We start from the raw sequence: 19,348 nt of genomic DNA, 5'->3' as shown, positions 1-19,348 counted from the left end.
CAGTTAAGCCTCTGACTTCGGCTCAGGTCATGATCTTGTGGTCTGTGAGTTTGAGCCCTGTATTGGGCTCTGTGCTGACAGCCCGGAGCCTGGAGTGTGCTTCAGATTCTGGGTCTCCCTCTCTCTCTGCCCCTCCCCCGTTCACACTTTGTCTCTTTCTCAAAAATAAATAAACATTAAAAAAATTATTAAAAAATAAATGGAAGCTAAGCAAAGAAATTAAGGTAAAGGTCAAGAGAAAATGTCTAAGACTATTTCTGTGAACAGGATTGGGATGTTTGAGGCTTATAATTGGGTGCTGGCCTGGCTTAGCCTGGAATAAAAGTTTTTGCCTGGTGATTCAGTTATTAGATCTATTTGGGGTGTGTGTGTGTGTGTGTGTGTGTGTGTGTGTGTAAATTATTGGTGAATAAATACATTGGAAATTGGAATTCTTCCCCCATGTTGTAACACTTCCTAAGTTATAATACCATTAGGTTTTCTTCTCTATGGGAGTTTAGTCTCCCTAAGTGTAGGGGCTCCTATTCTGCTTCTATTCTAGAAAACAAGCTCTGCTTTAAAAATAGTACTGTAGGAGCACCTGAGGCTCAGTCAGTTAACATCTGACTTCAGCTCAGGTCACGATCTCATAGTTCGTGAGTTCCAGACCCTCATTGGGCTCTGTGCTGACAGTGCAGAACCTGCTTGGGATTCTCTCTCTCTCTCTCTCTCTCTCCCTCTCTCTGCCCATCCATTACTTTTGCTTTCTCTGTCTCTCTCAAAATAAATAAACTTTCAAAAAAATAAAAAATAAAGATAGTACTGTAAAACTTGTTTCCTGAGAATTACATTGGCCTGGAATCTAGTCTTTTGTTGACAGGAAGTACAGATTTGTGGTGCGTTCATGTTCGCCCATAAAATTCATTTGTCAACCCTAGCAACACCCTAAAATACCTTATAAGATCCTGACATGCATATAAATAGGACATGTCATGCTCTGGGGGAAGCCAAGTGAGTGACATCAGTTATTCTAACAATAGAAGCATTAGGGTGTGGACTTCAGGGTGTCCCGGGTATAGCCCCATTTGTATATCAGTACATCATCATCATCATCATCATTGTCATTGTCATCATCACTGTGGTCATCGTCACCCCTTGTAATGACATTTCATTACAGGGGATAATTTTTTTAAATAACTAAATATAGTGTGTGGATGCATTAAATGGTGAAAACCTTGGGCCTCTGCACTGATGAAGATGTTTGATGGTCTCTGTTTCAGAACACTGTATATATGCAGCTTGAAATTCTCTTGAAGAGAATTTACTGGTTTAGACAAAGGTCACACAAATCATAAAACAAGCAACATTTAAAAAATTCTGCAGTAGGGGCATGGGCATTATCCCATTGTCCTAATTAGTAAAATAAGCCTGAGTGAGTCTATGTGGTCTAAGGATACCTAATTTACTAGATAAAAGAGAGGAACTTGAATCAGATTAACTTCCAAATCTTTGCATTCTACTGTGAATGCAGAGTCCACATTCTAATTCATGTCACTGGAAAGTTAAGTTGTGACAGCGTTATCTTGCACAGGTTACCAGAATGAAGATGAACAATATTCATTAGACATAGGTATGTGGCTTTTTCATCCAGGCATTTGGCAAGGTTGCTGTTGGCAATATTGACATTCTGGAAACACAAGCTGTATGATTTGGAGAATAACTTTTCTTGAAGGACACTCATGAATAGACTGGTTCTCAAATGGAAATTTTTGGATAGGTAGAGACCTTGAACTTCAGTTCTGTTCTGTTAGACATCTTGAATAAAAGTGTAGTAGTGAGATTTAGGATCTAAAAAGTTTTGAAAAACCTTGGAGCAAAATAATTTAGTAAAGATCAATGCAAAGGTCTTCTCTTGGCTTCAAAAGCACAGGATGGTAAGAGATGTGGAGGCAGTTCTGAAAAAAAAAGTAGCACATAAAGAGATATCCTTTCACAGGTCTGAGCGCACTGAAGGCATTTGGTGCAGTCCTGGATGAACCCCTAAGAAAGCAGTTAAATAAACTGAAGGGTATTGAAAGCAGAGAGGCCAGGAGGGTGGGGGAACTCAAAGCTATTCCACATGAGTATTCTGTTAACAGATCGCAGCCCCAGGCATGGAGAAGACAAGACACAAACTGGACAAAACAAATGTCACCTGGTACTTGCAGAGCTATTGTGCCGAAAAGGGTAAAATTTTTCCTCGGTGGCTATAAGTGGGGAACTGAAGATGTGGGTAGATAGTATGGTAAGACATTTCAGCTTGTAAGCAATGAATCACTTTAAATGTCAGCACTGTCACAAGATGAGCAGGCAGAGACTGGATGACTACTTGGAAGGGTGTTTCCAGTAACAGTGTGTATCTTCAAACACAGATTCTGAGCTTCACAGATCCCTCCCCTGCTCTTTAAATATTTGACATGCCATCATCACCAGCCTCATTTTTATATAGGGTCCCAATATTGGAAATCATTCCTTTTATGTTCTTAAGATGATTTTGAAGATCTACAGCAGAGTTCAAACAGAGTTTACTTTGCATATTGATTTAATAGGTAAGAGCAGGAAGCTCACAAATGCCATATGCAAATTTGTTCCAAATGAGCTCTAAAAATGGATTTGGAGCTAATTGTTCAGGCACGTATTTCACTGGGGATGAAGCACTGGCCAAACATATTTCAAAATGAGGAAGAGGATGTGTTAGCATCAAACCCAGGAAAAGGAGCAGTAGTATGCAAGTGATTCCGAAAAGGAGAACATTCCATCTGAAGCTTTAAGGAGAAAAGAGAACATTGCCTGAAGTCTTATTTGGAAACAAAAGAACTGTGAAAATAATTAGTGGCAAATAACTTACAGCACTGCATTTCCAGTATGGGTCATTTTTAAAAATAAAATTTTATTGTTTCAGCATAATCTAGAGACAGAAAAGTGCACAAATTATAAGGGTAAAACCAGATAAATTACCACAAAGCAAGCACATTTGACTACTGCCCAGATCAAGAGATACCACAGAAGTCCTCCTTCCAGTCATCACTTCTACTTGTGACTTATCCTACATCAGTTTTGCCAATATTTAAATTTTATATAAATGTAATCACTCAATGCCTTCTTTTGCAGCTGACTTCTTTATATTAATACAATGTTTGCAAAATCCATCCAAGTTTTTGCGTGTAGAATTACTTCATTCATTTTCATGGTAAGAGCAATTCTATACATTCCACACTGTCATTTTTGTAGTATATTTTATTTTTTTTATTGACCTCGGGGATGTTTCAGATTTGGACTGTTATACATACTGCTGTTAGAACTGTAACTTTTTTTGGTACACATGCGTATGCATTTTCTGTTGGTTATATATCTAGGAATGCAATTGCTGGTTCATGGTCATTTGGATATTCAGCTGTAAAAACACAGCTTTAGTGTGCCACTTTTCCACTCCCTCTAGCAGTGTATGAAAATTCTATTTATTCCATATCCTCTGCAACACTTGATATTCTGAGGCATTAAACTCTATTCAAATTTTAAATTTTAATTGTGAGGTATTAAATTCTATTTAAATTTTAGCTATCTGATGTACAGTTAGTGGTATTCCACTGCAGTTTTTGTTTGCAGTTCCCAAATCACTAATATGTGTTTATTGGGAAATCTTTTGCAAATTGTCTATTCGTATATTTTGTAGACGTAAACTTCATGTTATTATCTTTTTCTTATTGGTACTTAGTTGATGTGAGTCCTTTGTCAGCTTATGAACTACAAAAATCTGTTCCCACTCCATGATTTGCCCTTTTACTGTCTCGATGATGTCTTTGCTGGGCATAAAAATCTTATTTCAGTGTAGTTCAGCTTATCAGTATCTCTTTAGTGCTTATTGATTTTTGTATTCTAAGAAAAAAAAATTCTTTCTATATCCCAAGGTCATAAAGATACTTTTCTTTGTTATCTTCAGAAATCTTATTATCTTACCTTTCACATTTAGATCAACTTTCTATCTGGAACTGATTTTTATGTATAGTGTGAGGTAAGGAGTCAAGATTCATTTTTTCTTTCATTTGAATGTCCAGCTGACCCAGCCCCATTTATTGAAAGATCATTATTTCCTTCTGTTCTATATTACCACCTTTTTTGTAATTAAGTGTCCATACATGTGTGAATTAGTTTGTGGACTGTATACTCTTCCATTAGTCTATTTGTATATTATTCTGCTAATACTATATTGTCCAAATTATTTTAGATTTAAAATAAATCTTGATACCCCGTATTTTAAATTATTATTTTTTAATGCTTATTTATTTTGAGAGAGAGAACCTGTACGCATGAGGGGAGGGACAGAAAGAGGGAGAGAGAGAATCCCAAGCAGACTCCAGGCTGTTAGTGCAGAGCTCAGACACAGGGCTCAATGCGGGGCTTGATCTTATGAACCATGAGATCATGACCTGAGCTGAAATCAAGAATCAGATGTTTAACCCACTGAACCATGCAAGTGCCCCGCTTGATACCTGATATTTTAAATCTTTCAAATATGTCCCTTTTTTGTCATTGTTTTTGACATTTTAGACTCTTTACATTATCATATACACATTCAAATCATCTTGTCAATTTCCACAGAAAACACTTGTTCAAATTTTGATTAGAAGTTTAATAGAGACAAACCAAAAAACATACTCTTAACTGTAGGGAACAGATAGTTACCAGGAGGGAGGTGGGTGGGGGAATGGGTAAAATTGGTGAAGGGGATTAAGAGTGCACTTACTCTGATGAGCACTGAGCAATATATGGAACTACTGAATCACTAAATGGGACAATTGAAACTGATATGACATTGTACATCAATTACACTAGAATTAAAATGAAAACAAAAAAAGAAATGCATTGAATATAGGTAGCTTAGAGGAGAACAGACATCCTCACGATACTGAATCTTTTTATCTGAAAGTAATATATAGTCTTCCATTCACTGAGGTCTTTTTAAAATTTCTCTCAATGTTATACAGTACCCTACATAGAAGATCTGCTGATATTCTGTTAGATTTATTTTAATATTCTTTGATCCTAATTTAAATGGTATTATTTTAGGGGCACTTTAGTGGCTCAGACAGTTGAGTACCCAGTTCTTGATTTCAGCTCAGGTCATGATCTCAGGTTCATGGGATTGAGCCCTGCATTGGGCTCTGTGCTGAGCATGGAGCCTGCTTAAGATTCTCTCTCTCTCCCTTTGTTCCTTTCCCATGCTTGAACATTCTCTCTCTCTAAAAATAAATAAATAAGTAAATAAATAAATAAATAAAGGTATTATTTTAAAAATTGCATTCTCTGCTTGTGTGTTGCAATCATGACATATGATCGATTTTTTGCAAATTAACATGTAACTGTTTTGCTAAATTAATACATTTATTGTATTAGTGTGTCTGTAGTCTTTGGAAGTTTTATGTATAAAATTATTCCACTGGCAAATAAAGACAGTTTTATTTCTTTCTTTCTAATATTTATACCATTTTTAAGAAATATTTTATTTTTTTAAAAGTAGTCTCTATACCCAATGTGGGACTTGAATTTACAACCCCAAGATCAAGAGTCACACACTCTACATACCAAACTGAACCAGCCAGGCACCCCTCCAATATTTATACCTTTTATTGACTGTTTTGCCTCATCACACTGGGTGAGGATACTATGTTGAACTGAACATCTAATATCAAGAGGACAGCTTTCAATGTTTCTCAGTGACACATGATGTTTGCTATAGGATTTTGTAAATATCCTTCTATTCTTAGTTTGTCATTTTTCTTTTTTAAATCATGGATGGATGTTGAATTTTATTCAGAGATGTGTTTTGGTCTCTATTTGAGATGATCATATGACTGTTCTCCTTTATTTGGTTTATGTGGTAAATTGCATTCATTGATTTTTCACGTTAGACTATCTTGCCTTCCTGGAATAATTCTCATCTGACCATAATATATTATCATTTTTTTTATATCACTGGATTTGCTTTGCTAATATTTTTTATAGGCTTTGTGTCTATATAAATGAAAGTTAGTCTCTCTTAGGTCTTTATTGTAATGTTCTTACCAGTATTTGCTATGAAAACTATGATGACCTCAACAAATAACTTGGAAAATTTTTCTCTTTTTCTGAGCTATGGAATAGTATATGTAAGGTCGAGTTTATTTCTAAATATTTGGAGGAACTGATTAGTAAAATTGATGGACATGGAAATTTCTTTCATAGGGTTTTAGTTACAGATTCAATTCATTTAGTAGATACTAAATTATTTGCATTTTATATTTCTTCTTGTGCCACTTTAACCGTTTTGGTAAATTATGGCTTTTTAAAAAAATATCTATTTATATTTGACAGAGAGAAAGAGACAGAGTGCGAGTGGGGGAGGGGCAGAGAGAGACTGAGACAGAATCTGAAGCAGGCTCCAGGTTCCGAGCTGTCAGAGCCATCAGCACAGAGCCCGATGTGGGTCTTGAACCCATAGCCATGAAATCATGACCTGAGCCAAAGTCGGACACTTAATTGACTGAGCCACCCAGGCACCCCTAAGTTATGCCTTTCTAAATCATTTCATAGAAATTATTACCCCCAAACTGATATGATATCCTTTTGTTTTTATTTCCTTAACAATGGGATCTATAGTTAAGACCCTTTGTTATAAAAAAATCATTCTTGATATTGGTGTTTTGTGCACTTTCTTTTTTTCTTGATCTGTCTTTCCAGGGATTTGTGAAATTAATTAGTCTTTTAAAATGTATTATTAGATTTATTTTCTCTAGCACATTTGTTTTATGTTTTACTGATATATGTTTTTAATTTTATTATTTGTTTCTTTTTGCTCTTCCTTGGCCTAGTTTTTTTTTTTTATGTTTACCACAATAAGTTTATTTTTTTATTATTTTTTAATATGAAATCTATTGGCAAATTGGTTTCCATACAACACCCAGTGCTCATCCCAACAGGTGCTCTCCTCAATGCCCATCACCCCCTTTCCCCTCCCTCCCTCCCACCACCCCCCCCCATCAAACCCCATTTTATTCTCAGTTTTTAAGAGTTTCTTATGGTTTGGTTCCCTTCCTCTCTAACTTTTTTTTCCTTCCCCTCCCCCATGGTCTTCTGTTAAGTTTCTCAGGATCCACATAAGAGTGAAAACATATGGTATCTGTCTTTCTCTGTATGACTTATTTCACTTATCATAACACTCTCCAGTTCCATCCACGTTGCTACAAAAGGCTGTATTTCATTCTTTCTCATTGCCAAGTAGTATTCCATTGTATATATAAACCACAACTTTAAAAAAAAAAATTGTTAACATTTATTATTGAGAGACAGAGAGACACAGAGCGTGAGCAGGGGAGGGGTAGAGAGAGGGGGAGACACAGAATCTGAAGCAGGCTACAGGCTCTGAGCTCTCAGCACAGAGCCCGACGCAGGGCTTGAACTCACCAACTGCGAGATCATGACCTGAGCTGAAGTCGGTTGCTTAACCGACTGAGCCACCCAGGAGCCCCTAAAACACAACTTCTTTATCCACTCATCGGTGGATGGACATTTAGGCTCTTTCCATAATTTGGCTATTGTTGAAAGTGCTGCTATAAACATTGGGGTACAAGTGCCCCTATGCATCAGCACTCCTGTATCCCTTGGGTAAATTCCTAGTAGTGCTATTGCTGGGTCATAGGGTAGATCTATTTTTAACTTTTTGAGGAACCTCCACACTGTCTTCCGGAGGGGCTGCACCAGTTTGCATTCCCACCAACAGTGCAAGAAGTTTCCCGTTTCTCCACATCCTCTCCAGAATCTATAGTCTCCTTATTTGGTTCATTTTATCCACTCTGACTGGAGTGAGGTGATATCTCAGTGTGGTTTTGATTTGTATTTCCCTGATGAGGTGTGACGTTGAGCATCTTTTCATGTGCCTGTTGCCTCAGCCTAATTTTTTTAACTAGTGGAAATGGATACTTGGATGATTTATTTTCAGCTTTTTTTTTTTCTTTGACAGGAAGCAGGGTTTATTGTGGCGTGAATAAGGAGCAGGCAATGTCAAGGTTCTCATGAGTGCAGAGCCTACCATTTGTCCAAGGGGCTACAATTAGGGATGTATTTGACCAAAGCCATAGCCATCTGGGATAAGCTACTTTTCAGCCATCATGTCTTCAAATTCATTCACGTTAAACTTAGTAAAGCCCCACTTCTTGGAAATGTGAAACTTCTGGCAGCCAAGGAACTTGAACTTGGCCCTGCATAGCGTCTCAATCATATGCTCCTTGTTCTGTACCTTGGTACTGGTGGACATGATGACTTGGCCAATGTGGACCCTGGCCACTGTGCCCTGGGGCTTTCCAAAGGCACCCCACACACCTGTCTGGAGCCTGTCAGCTCCAGCACAGGACAACATCTTGTTGATAAGGATGACGTGGAAGGGATGGAACCGCATTTGGATGCAAAAACCATCTTTGCCACAGCTTTTCACCATGTACTTGTTAGCACACATACAAACAGCCTCCAGGGCTTCAGAGGAGAGCTGCTCGTATTCCTCTGGCACTGTGTGGCCACACAGTGGGAACTGCTCCAGTTCTGCCTTCTTCTGCCCAAGGTCAAAGATGCGGACCTTGGCATCAGGGACACCTCTGCAGAAACAAGACGCCGCTTGTTCTTACAATACCAGTAACACCGGGGTGGGTGGTGGCCCATGGCAATACCACTGGGCCCATGGGCCCAGTGCAAGCCAAAGGAAAAGAGGTTATTTTCAGCTTTTTCCTCCTAATAAAAGCATTTAAGTATGTCTATAGCTGTATTCTAAAAGTTTTGATACGTTGAACTTTCACTATAATTCAAAGAAAAATATCTCCTAATTTTCATTTGTATTCATTCTCTTAGTGTTTGAATTACTTAAAAACTAAGTAATTAAAGTTTGAGTACTTTTCAAACATAAAATTTTTAATATTATCTTGTTTCATTATTGATTTCTATCCTAACTTCACTGTTGTCAGAAAATGTGCTCTGTATAATTTTACTTTTTGATATTTTTTAAGGTTTCTTTTAGATTCATCATTTGGTTAACTGGCTTGGCATTTGATATGAATTTTGCATTTGCTGAGTATAAGGTATGTAAATAAGGTCGTTTATTTATTGCATTGTTCAAATCTGTATCCATGTTGAATTTTTGTCTGTTTGGTGTATCAGTTACTAAGAGACATCTGTTAAAAATCTCCCTATGATAATGGATTTGTCCATTTTCCTTTTAGTTGCATCATTATTTTGCTTTACATATGTTGAAACTCATTATTAAGTGTAACAAATTTACAACTATAATATTTTGGAAATATTAACTCTTTTATCATAATAAAATTTCCTGTGTTTATTGCCAATAAAGTGTCTTGCCTTATAGTCTAATTTGCCTGATAAATATATAAAATATAGATAGTTATATTGGCCTTAAAATTTTTTTTCATTCATCTATTTTAGTTTTTTTTGTGTGTGTTGCATTTCAAGTGTGTTTCTTAACATTTAGTGTCATGTACTTTTTTTCATGTGGTCTAAAACCTTTGTTTGTGATTGCTCACTCATTTAGATACTATTATATTAGGGGGTTTGTATAATTCTTTATCTTATTACCTCTTTAAATATTGGTTCTGCCTAATTCTTTCTCTTCTCTCTTTCTAGGACACCAATTCTGGGCATGTTAGGACTTTCCCCTGTGTCTTCTGTGTGATTTTGTGTAATTTTTATCCTTTCTTCCCTCCTCTGTTCTTCAATCTGATATTTTCTTCTGATTTATTCTAGCTCCATTTTCTGTGTCTCATCTTCTATTAGCCCCATCAATTGAGTATTTTATATTATTATTTTATTTTTCTGTTTCCGAATTTCCATTTGAATTTTAAAAGCTAGATTCCCAAAAGAAATGTAAAATTCTCTGCATTTCACCTTATTTCTTCAAACTATTAATCAGTTATTTTTTAAAAAAAATTTTTTTTTTCAACGTTTATTTATTTTTGGGACAGAGAGAGACAGAGCATGAACGGGGGAGGGGCAGAGAGAGAGGGAGACACAGAATCGGAAACAGGCTCCAGGCTCTGAGCCATCAGCCCAGAGCCCGACGCGGGGCTTGAACTCACGGACCGCGAGATCGTGACCTGGCTGAAGTCGGACGCTTAACCGACTGCGCCACCCAGGTGCCCCTTAATTAGTTATTTTAAAGTCCTTCAATCTGTATCTCCTTATGCATTTGTTTCTATTTTAGGTTTATTTTCGTGATTTTGGTTATTAGGTCTTATCTTCTGACATAAGTATGCCTATTAATGTCAATTGAAACTTGAGGAACTCCCCTCTACTTGCTAGATGGGATGCTGCCTGATTCATGGGTCATTTAATAAGACCAATTATAGGGGTGCCTAGATGGCTCAGTGGGTTAAGCATCTGATCTTGATTTTGGCTCAGGTCATGATCTCACAGTATGAGATTGAGCCCCACATGGGGCTCTGCACTGACAGCACAGTGTGGAGCCTGCCTAGAATTCTCTCTCTCCCTTCTCTCTGCCCCCCTCCCCCAATCTCTATATCAAGTTAAACAAATAAACTTTAAAAAATAAAGCCAATTGTATCTTCAAATTATATATATATATTTTAACAGAACCTTGAATAATACATGCAAAAATTTTCAGAGCTAATTTACTGATTTAGAAAGTGTTATCATTTTCTAGAATTTTTTTTTTGGCTCCAGAAATTACTTTTTTTAAGTGTTTATTTATTTATTTATAAAGGGAGAGAGAGTGTGTGTGAGCAGGGGAGAGGCAGAGAGAGGCAGAGAGAGGCAGAGAGAGAATCCCACACAGGCTCCATGCTGCCAGTACAGAATGTGATCTCACGAACTGAGATCATGACCTGAGACAAAATCAAGAGTGGGAGGTTTTAACCGGTTTTAGCCACCCAGGTGCCCCTCCAGAGATAACTTTTGCTCATGGTAAGAGGGAGGCTGTTAAGATGATGATGAATCCCTTAATCTATTCACTGATTATCTATTCACCTAACTAATTTAGTAGATTAGAAATTTGGCTCTAATCTTGTGATGACATAGCATTTCTAGTTCATGCCTTCTCCAAAGGTGAAGTCCTGTAAAGGTCCCACTTAAAAGCTTGACTATAAGGGTGCCACCTTCTTTGTGGTCCTTGGACCCTAATTTTGCCCCTAAACAGGTGTCCTTCACTTCCGAGCTTCCTAACTACCCCTTTCTGCTCAATTTCTCTGCCTCTCAGTGGCCACTTACAAATCAGAAACACCTTGAGTGAAAACTAGAATTAAAAATCAGGTTCACCCTTTGTACTTCTCTTTTCCTGGGGATTTTGCTTTTTCAGGTTCTCATGACCTGGCCAGCTTTCTATAGCCTTCAAACCAATAGGTTTTATATTCTATCCTTTTTTTTTCTTTTTTTTTTTTAGTTGTTCTTAGAAGGTGGGTGTGTCTGGAACAGTCTTCTCTACCATTACTAAAAATTAAAATTCCTGCAGTTTGAGTTATTTTGAAACATATAACATTTTTACTCCTATAACACAAAAAGGGCACACCTGCTGCAGCTGAAGACTTTCCAGACAAAGAGGCCTTCCCTTGAAACTAAAAAACAACAGTCAGATGCACTAATAATACTAGGCGTAAAACAAGAAATGTGAACAATAGGAAACAGGGATTGCAAACTGTTTGCCTAGAATATTCTTCAGCATTTGACAGGAAACCGAAAATCATCAGAAATTACCAAAATCATAATTCTAATTAGGGCCTTGAAAGTAGAGAGAACCCAGGGATGGTGTGTTTGATGCTCGCTTTTCTCTTTTTTCTAATGCAGAAATGTCAAATTAGAGCTAAAAACTGGAGTATATTTAAAATGTTGATATTTAACAAATTAGCATTTTAACTCACAGATTTCTATGCAAAATTATCATGTAATTTACACAATAATTATAATATTTCTAGACTATTACAGTGCTGCATAATAAGCTAGACAAATTAGAGCAGTTTGAGGAACTTATTTTTCTTTCAAATACTTGCCGTTTATCTCTGTGACTGTGTGCTTATCTTCTTTTGGAGATAATGTTAAGAGTCTAAAAAGCAAGGCTGTGGACAAATGTACTCCCTTACTCTGCCACTCTAATGGTCTCTGCTTGAACCATCCTCTCTCTCACTCTAAGTAAATCAACTGTTCACTGTCATATCATAGGCAATATTATATATCCATGACAGAGCTAATCACCAAAATACATGATAAGAATAGTAGTTCTAGGGGCGCCTGGGTGGCGCAGTCGGTTAAGCGTCCCACTTCAGCCAGGTCACGATCTCGCGGTCCGTGAGTTCAAGCCCCGCGTCGGGCTCTGGGCTGATGGCTCAGAGCCTGGAGCCTGTTTCCGATTCTGTGTCTCCCTCTCTCTCTGTCCCTCCCCCATTCATGCTCTGTCTCTCTCTGTCCCAAAAATAAATAAACGTTGAAAAAAAAAAAAAAAAAAGAATAGTAGTTCTAGGTTCCCAGTGGGTGACAGAACAACTCTGTCAATTTTCGAAGGGAAATACTACATATACAATCTTTCATCCCAAACACAACACACAGTTTATCTCCCCTTTTTGTTTTTGATAATATCATTTTTTTTCCTTAATGGATTCTTACAGTAGTCCTAAAACCTTAATATTTCTTGACAGTTGGCCTTGTTGTCATTTTGCAACCTGGATTACTGTTCATCTTTTTAAGAGCCTGGGTTTTCAACGCTAGTGTGTTTGAAATAGTTTTGAGGTTTTGTGGTTGCTGTTGACGCTCTTACGGAACTTCGAACACACCAGTTTCCTTTTGGTTTAGTGAACTGGCTGGGCCTTTCGAATGCACTCAGTCCATGGAAGTGGCCAAGCAGACTTATTACTAGAAAAGAATCCCATCTGGAATTCAGACAGGTGGCCCATCTCAGTACCTCCCCGAGAAGTCTGGCTTTTTCAGGTAAGTGCGGAAGACCTGGAGTGGGGCACTCATGAATGAAGGTTATGCGTGAAGAGAACATACTGAACTTACCATTGAAGTTCTAATTCAGAATCTTCAGTCTCGCTGTACAAAGCAAGCTTATTTCCTCTTGATCACAATTCCTCCTTTAGAAATGGAATTGTCCAGTTCTTGCCATGTAGTACACACTGCTCTGAAGGTGACACCCAGTTTTTATATGTGGTCAAAAATGAACAAAAGTGGTTTTGGAATCTGTCAAGAAAAAGAAAAAAAGAGAGTCTTGTTAAAACCATCATAGAGGCCTTTGGGCATTTGATATTGCATTTACATATTATTAAAATGTTTATATTTTAAGTGTTTTTTTCCTCTGAAAAATCTTTAAGCTCTATTATTGGTAATATTCTCACATATGGTTTAAAACTATTCTGGCAGCCTTAATCAATAGAAGAAAACAATCAACAGCAGTCAGGCACTTTGAAATTTCTAAAAGAAGTATATTCAAAGTAACATGTGTAATAATGGTTATTATGATTCTTTTATCCTATTTTTGCAGTACTACATGACAGAGGGAATCTGAAAACAACTTTAAAATCACAGAATTGCAAGAAGTATTGTACTTTAAATATGTGAAATAAATATAATGTAAACTTTAAAAAAGTAAGTCAGTAATATACAACTTGAGTTTGAGTTTAATCTTGCTTAACAAATTTGTAATATAATTTTGGATGGGTCACTTAATTCCTGGATTTCAACTTCCTATACAACTGCATAATTATTTGTCTAAGAAATTTTATTAAGGACTCCAGATTTACAACTCCTTGTTATATTTTTTATTGGGTTTAAGTCAATCAATCAGTCAATATTTTAACTGATCAACAGGGGTAATGAGAAGAACAATAAATGAGGAATCAAGTGGTATGAATTCTAGTCTTCTGTTTTCTAGTAATTGGCTGAGTGATTTAGAAAATATTTTCTAACCATTTTAGGCCAGGGCTTGCCAAATTTTTTCTATAAAGGACAAGATAGTAAATAATTTAGGTTTTGCCATCCAGGAGGCAAAATTGAAGATAATATGAAACCATTCAAAAATGTAAAAACCATCTTTAGCTCACAGGCGATACAAAAATGGGAGATGAGCTATATTTGGCCTCGGGGCCATAGCTTTCCAACTCCTGTTCTAGGCAATGATTTCCAACAATTATAAAGTGGAAGATGTAGGAGTTTGTGGATGATACATAGGGTGATCCACCAATCCCCTAAAGTTGTATACAAGAGTCTGAGTGTATGTAAATATGCTACTTCTTAATGAGAAAAAAAGCCCACATATTTCATCAGATTTTTGAGGGGTTCAAAACCCAATTTAAGGTCAAGGACCACAGGACTAGATGATTCCTAAAGATGCTTTCCAAATCTAAAATTCAATGAAATGTTTATTGGATGTCTACTATGTCTAAGCCACTGTGATAACACTACAATAGATGTTATTAGCACATTATGACCAAAATAACATGTCAAAAATATACTAAAGAAGATTGTAATATGCACAAATCAGTAATATCCTTCCAAATAATAGCTTTGACAAAAATTCTGCAATTAGTCAGACATTTTTTGAGATATTACTTTGCAAAGTGTCTTCAAATCTGGTATGAATGATGTCAAAATATTAATCAAATATTCTTATGGTCTTATCTTATTTTTGATGACAATGGTATTAGTCATGATAACCATAATCGAATTTAACCTAAGCAGAGTTTCTTTCCTAAAAATATGACTTCTGTAAGATCAGGAACTATGCATTTTTCATCCTTGTATTTGGGAACAATGTTTGCCACATACTAAGTGCTCAACATCTCTGGAATGTATATTTGAATGAATGAATGAATGAATGAAAAGATAATCCTATTATGGCACATAATTACAGACACATTGAAGGCCTAGCACCCAAAATGCTCTAAAAACAATCATTGCTAAGGCCAAAGATTGCTTCTCTTTTCAACTTTGGACATAACCGTGATTTCAAAATACATGGTCAACTAAAGATTGCAGTTCCTGGGGATTAAGTCATCTTTTTTAACAAGAGTGAAGTTTGTTGAATTTAATTCACATGTTACAGATGTTCCAGTAACCTAGTCTGTGGGAGGGAGTGATGGAGAGTGGTGTTTGATTAAGGAATAGCAGCATGCTCAGCATCTGAGCCCTTCCTGCTAAGACCAGGTAGTTGGTTGTACCAGCTAGAGCATTACACGTAAACAGGCAATCCAAAACTCAGATCTAATAGTACTTACAGTAACACTCTGTTCTCTGATAAAGAAGTTCAGCCTGATTTCCATTGCCTTGCCAAATGATGATGCCAAAATCTGAGCACCACTCACTTGGGATTCCCCACAGCTACACAGGGTAGAGAATGACTTGCAATTGAAATGTACCTCTCTTCTCTATCTAGGAATAATTTCATTTTATGAAAGGGGAATTCAATTTACAATAGCTGGCTAGTGATTCATTCACTACTCTAGGGAAATTTAAATCTTAAGATTTAAAAAATTTAAGAAATGTTAATGAAAAGCCTGCGCAGTCCTGTATACATTTGGAGTTATGCCTGAAATGTCCTTATTCAAAAAAGTGCATCCCACCTCCTTCCCTGCTTTCACTCCCCCTCCACTGCAAAAGCTGTTAGGTAAATAGCAACAAACTATTCACTTTGGGATGTAATTACAGAGCATGCCTGTGCAGTGTCATGCTGCATTAAATAACACCACTTGTTCAACTGTTAGAGGTTGTGCTAAAGTCATATTCCTGGATCTCCTTAGGGATTGAGATTAGTCCTACATAGAGTCCAAAATTCCAAACCTTCATAAATGGGATCTCAAATATATAACCCAATTATATTTAAGGTCCAAGGTCTGGCTTAAGTTATGACAGGAAGCTCCGTCCCTTCCTGAAGGATTTTTGAGATATTCTGGGCTGTGCTTCAGTGTTCTATAAGCCCAAAGCAGCGGGTGCCTCTCATCTGACTGCTGCCCTGGGATCTATCTGCAGATCACTTCTGCACCTTTCTTTCTTTTCTTTTCTTTTTTAAAATATTTATTTATTTATTTTGAGAGTGATCAAGCAGGGGAAGCGCAGAGACAGACAGGGAGAGAGAGAATCCCAAGCAGGCTCCGTGCTGTCAGCACAGAGACTGATGTGAGGCTCGATCTCATGAATCATGAAATCATGATCTGAGCCGAGATCAAGAGTTGGATTCTCAACCAATGGAGCCAGCCAGGCACCCCACCTCTGCACCTTTCTGGCTGGCTTCATTCCAGAAAGTGAACAGGGCACCTCTGGTTCCCTCTCAAACACAACTGACTTGAATCTGTAACAAATTTTTCTGCAAACTTTTTCTTGGAAGGACTAGATAATAAACATCTTAGGTTTCATAGACCATACAATCTCTGCCACAACTACTCAACTCTGTAGGTGTCATGCAAAAGCAGCCACAGATAATACATAAACAAGTATCGGTGATGAGATAAAAACTTTACTTATAAAAACAGGTGGCTGGTCCACCGGCTGTGGTTTGCTGGCCTGTGAACTATATTGAAGGCTTGATGATAACTTAAAAATTACAATTTTGTAGAAGGAAATGAAAAAGTTAAAGTTAGGATCACCTGATGTGGGCATTACTACTTCTTTGTGGAGGTATCCAACAGCTACCTCTCATTAGCCCTGGGGTGTGGCCATGCTACTGAGGCCTACTCATGATTCTGGGGCAGAACACTTCTCTCCTTACCTTCACATCAACAAATTCAGGTTTCTCCCTTCCTATGTGAAGCTCTGTTTAGAGTGTATCAAAAATAAGTTTGTTCCATAATCATCTCTAAAGAGCAAGGCCCATTGAACAGAAATGCAGTCCATCCATATATGAAGCATCTTCAATACCTTCTAGTTGTACTACGAGAAAGCTCACCAAAATTATCCTTTCTTGACTAAAGCAAGTGTCTGTCCTAAAGACAAATTATTTTCCTGTTTCTTATTTTTATTTTGCTAAAGAATACACAAAATTTACCATTTTAACCATGTTTAAGTGTACTGTTCAGTTGCATTAAATATAGCTACATTATTATGCAACCATCACCACTATCCATCTCCAAAACTTTTTCATCATCCCAAACTGAATCTCTGTACCCCTTAAACAATAAATCCCTACTCTCCACTCACTCCCTGGTAACCACCATTCTACTTTCTGTCTCTTTCATGTTGACTATTCTAAATCCTTCAGATGAATGGAATCATAGTATCTGCTCTTTTCTGGAAAGATAAATTATTGGTTCTATTGTTAGAATCACATGAAAAAATAAATCACCTGTCTATTCTGGCTCCCAGCGATCTCTGGTTTGAAAATATTGGGGTCTAGTCTGAGAACACCTGACACGAATTATCTCCCACTATTCTCCAATCTGTTCCCCCTGAGATATTATTAGAATATCTCATCTTTCCCCAAATGCATATTACACATTATCTTCTTTGTAAAATTGTGATCCATACCTAGACCACTGCTGCCTCATTTTCCCCTCTGGGACTCCTAGTTGTCAAAACCAGCACAGCAACTACGTCTTAGGGCCTTCACTGACATTGACAGATGGAAATGTTCTCCTCTTTCTGTGTCACCTGATGTATTAGAAAAACCACCCACTCTTTCCCTTTTATGGGTGTGTCCTTTACTACTAATACAGAATACCTCAATTCTGACATTTCTGGTTAACAAATGTACAGAGCCTTCTCTTCCCACATCAAGTATTTCTCCACAATACCAGCTGTGGCCTATAATTTAACTCGATCTGACACTGTCTACCTGGAGATAGAGTCAGACCCCACAGGTTAAAGGCCAAGTCCCAAAAAACTGCTCCCAGCCTGCTTCAGATACCAATCACAAGTAGTAGGTCCTCATGGTGCACATCACTCTGTCAGATTTGGCTGCAAAACAGTCTTCCACTACTCCCTTCTCAGATTTGATTAATTTGCTAAAGCATCTTACAGAACTCAAGAAACACTTAACTTACGTATACCAGTTCATTAAAGGATATTATAAAGGTTACAAATGAACATCCAGATGAAGAGATACATAAAGCAAGGTCTTGGGAGGGACCCTGAGCCCTGGAGTTTGTCCCTATTGAGTCAGGGGAGATGCCCTGCCAGTGCGGATATGTTCACCAACCTGAAAGCTCTCCAAAGCCCCTACTTTTGGGATTGATCAATTATGAACTCCATTTCCAGTCCCTCTCCCCTCTCTGGAGGATGGGATGGGACTGAAAATTTGGGATTTGGTCTTTCTGGTGACTACCCCCCCCCATACAGAAGCCATCTGGGAGCCCACCCGGAGTCACCATGTTCTGAGTGCTCTTATCACTTAGGATTTTACAAGGAGTTAGGAGTTCTGTGTCAGGGACTGGGGGCAGAGACAAATATATGCGTTTCTTATTATTTCACACCTGTACAATGGCACTCATGTAATTTATCACACAGTGCCTAAGACTATTTTAATGCAAGTCTTCTCTTTCCCCTAGGTTGTAATCTCTTTGCAGAGCACTGACCATATCTAGTACAGACTTTATTCTATGCAGGAGCCTGACTTAGAAAAGCTTTAGTTGGGATTTGCACATGATATGCAAGAATTAAATTAAAAAATTTCATCAATCCACTCCCCCAGTCTCTCTTTCCATACACCACATTATTTACAATATATCCTAAAAATATCTCTACCAAGAACAAAATTGCTAAATTGGCCTGTTTCAGATCTCTTCCCATGAAGCAAATGTCAAATAAAACTTTTTCTTGTTTTCAGGAAAAAAAAATGAATAGTAAAATAGGGATTATTATCTACTTCGTTCTTTGTTAATGTTATAGGTAGAGAGGCATGTGGAAATATTCAAAGATGTTTATGACCCCTTCTGTCTAGGAGACAATAATATATTTGGAAAGCTACAATTTATCCATGTAAAACAAATGCAAAGATCATGTCACCATGAGGATCTGTATTTGTCAAAATTTTTATGGCTTCTAAGCAGGAGATAGGTATAATAATCTTTATTTTACTACTAAATTTTTAAAGAAAATTTAATGAAAACAGTGTGGAGGTTCCTCAGAAAATTAACAACAGACCTACCCTATGACCCAGCAATAGCACTGCTAGGAATTTACCCAAGGGATACAGGAGTGCTGATGCATAGGGGCACTTGTACCCCAATGTTTATAGCAGCACTCTCAACAATAGCCAAATTATGGAAAGAGCCTAAATGTCCATCAACTGATGAATGGATAAAGAAATTGTGGTTTATATACACAATGGAGTACTACATGGCAATGAGAAAGAACGAAATATGGC

General features: G+C 37.3%; 1 protein-coding gene and 1 pseudogene across 1 annotated transcript in view; one reads left to right on the top strand and one right to left on the bottom strand.

Annotated features, from left to right (window-relative positions):
• Positions 1-7,874: 7,874 nt before the first annotated feature.
• LOC121028481 (60S ribosomal protein L10-like) lies at positions 7,875-9,965 on the bottom strand (annotated as a pseudogene).
• Positions 9,966-12,886: 2,921 nt separating this feature from the next.
• LOC121028479 (probable G-protein coupled receptor 141) overlaps positions 12,887-19,348 on the top strand; it is a 43,538-nt gene continuing 37,076 nt past the window's right edge. Inside the window, exon 1 of the mRNA XM_040472235.1 lies at positions 12,887-12,984. The gene's annotated coding sequence lies outside the window, so the exon portion shown is untranslated. The remainder of the gene's footprint in view (positions 12,985-19,348) is intronic.

Source organism: Herpailurus yagouaroundi, unplaced genomic scaffold (genome assembly GCF_014898765.1).
Source record: "Herpailurus yagouaroundi ecotype Mexico unplaced genomic scaffold, PumYag 100, whole genome shotgun sequence".
Lineage (NCBI taxonomy): Eukaryota > Metazoa > Chordata > Mammalia > Carnivora > Felidae > Herpailurus > Herpailurus yagouaroundi.
This window is presented reverse-complemented; position numbering and strand designations above follow the sequence as displayed.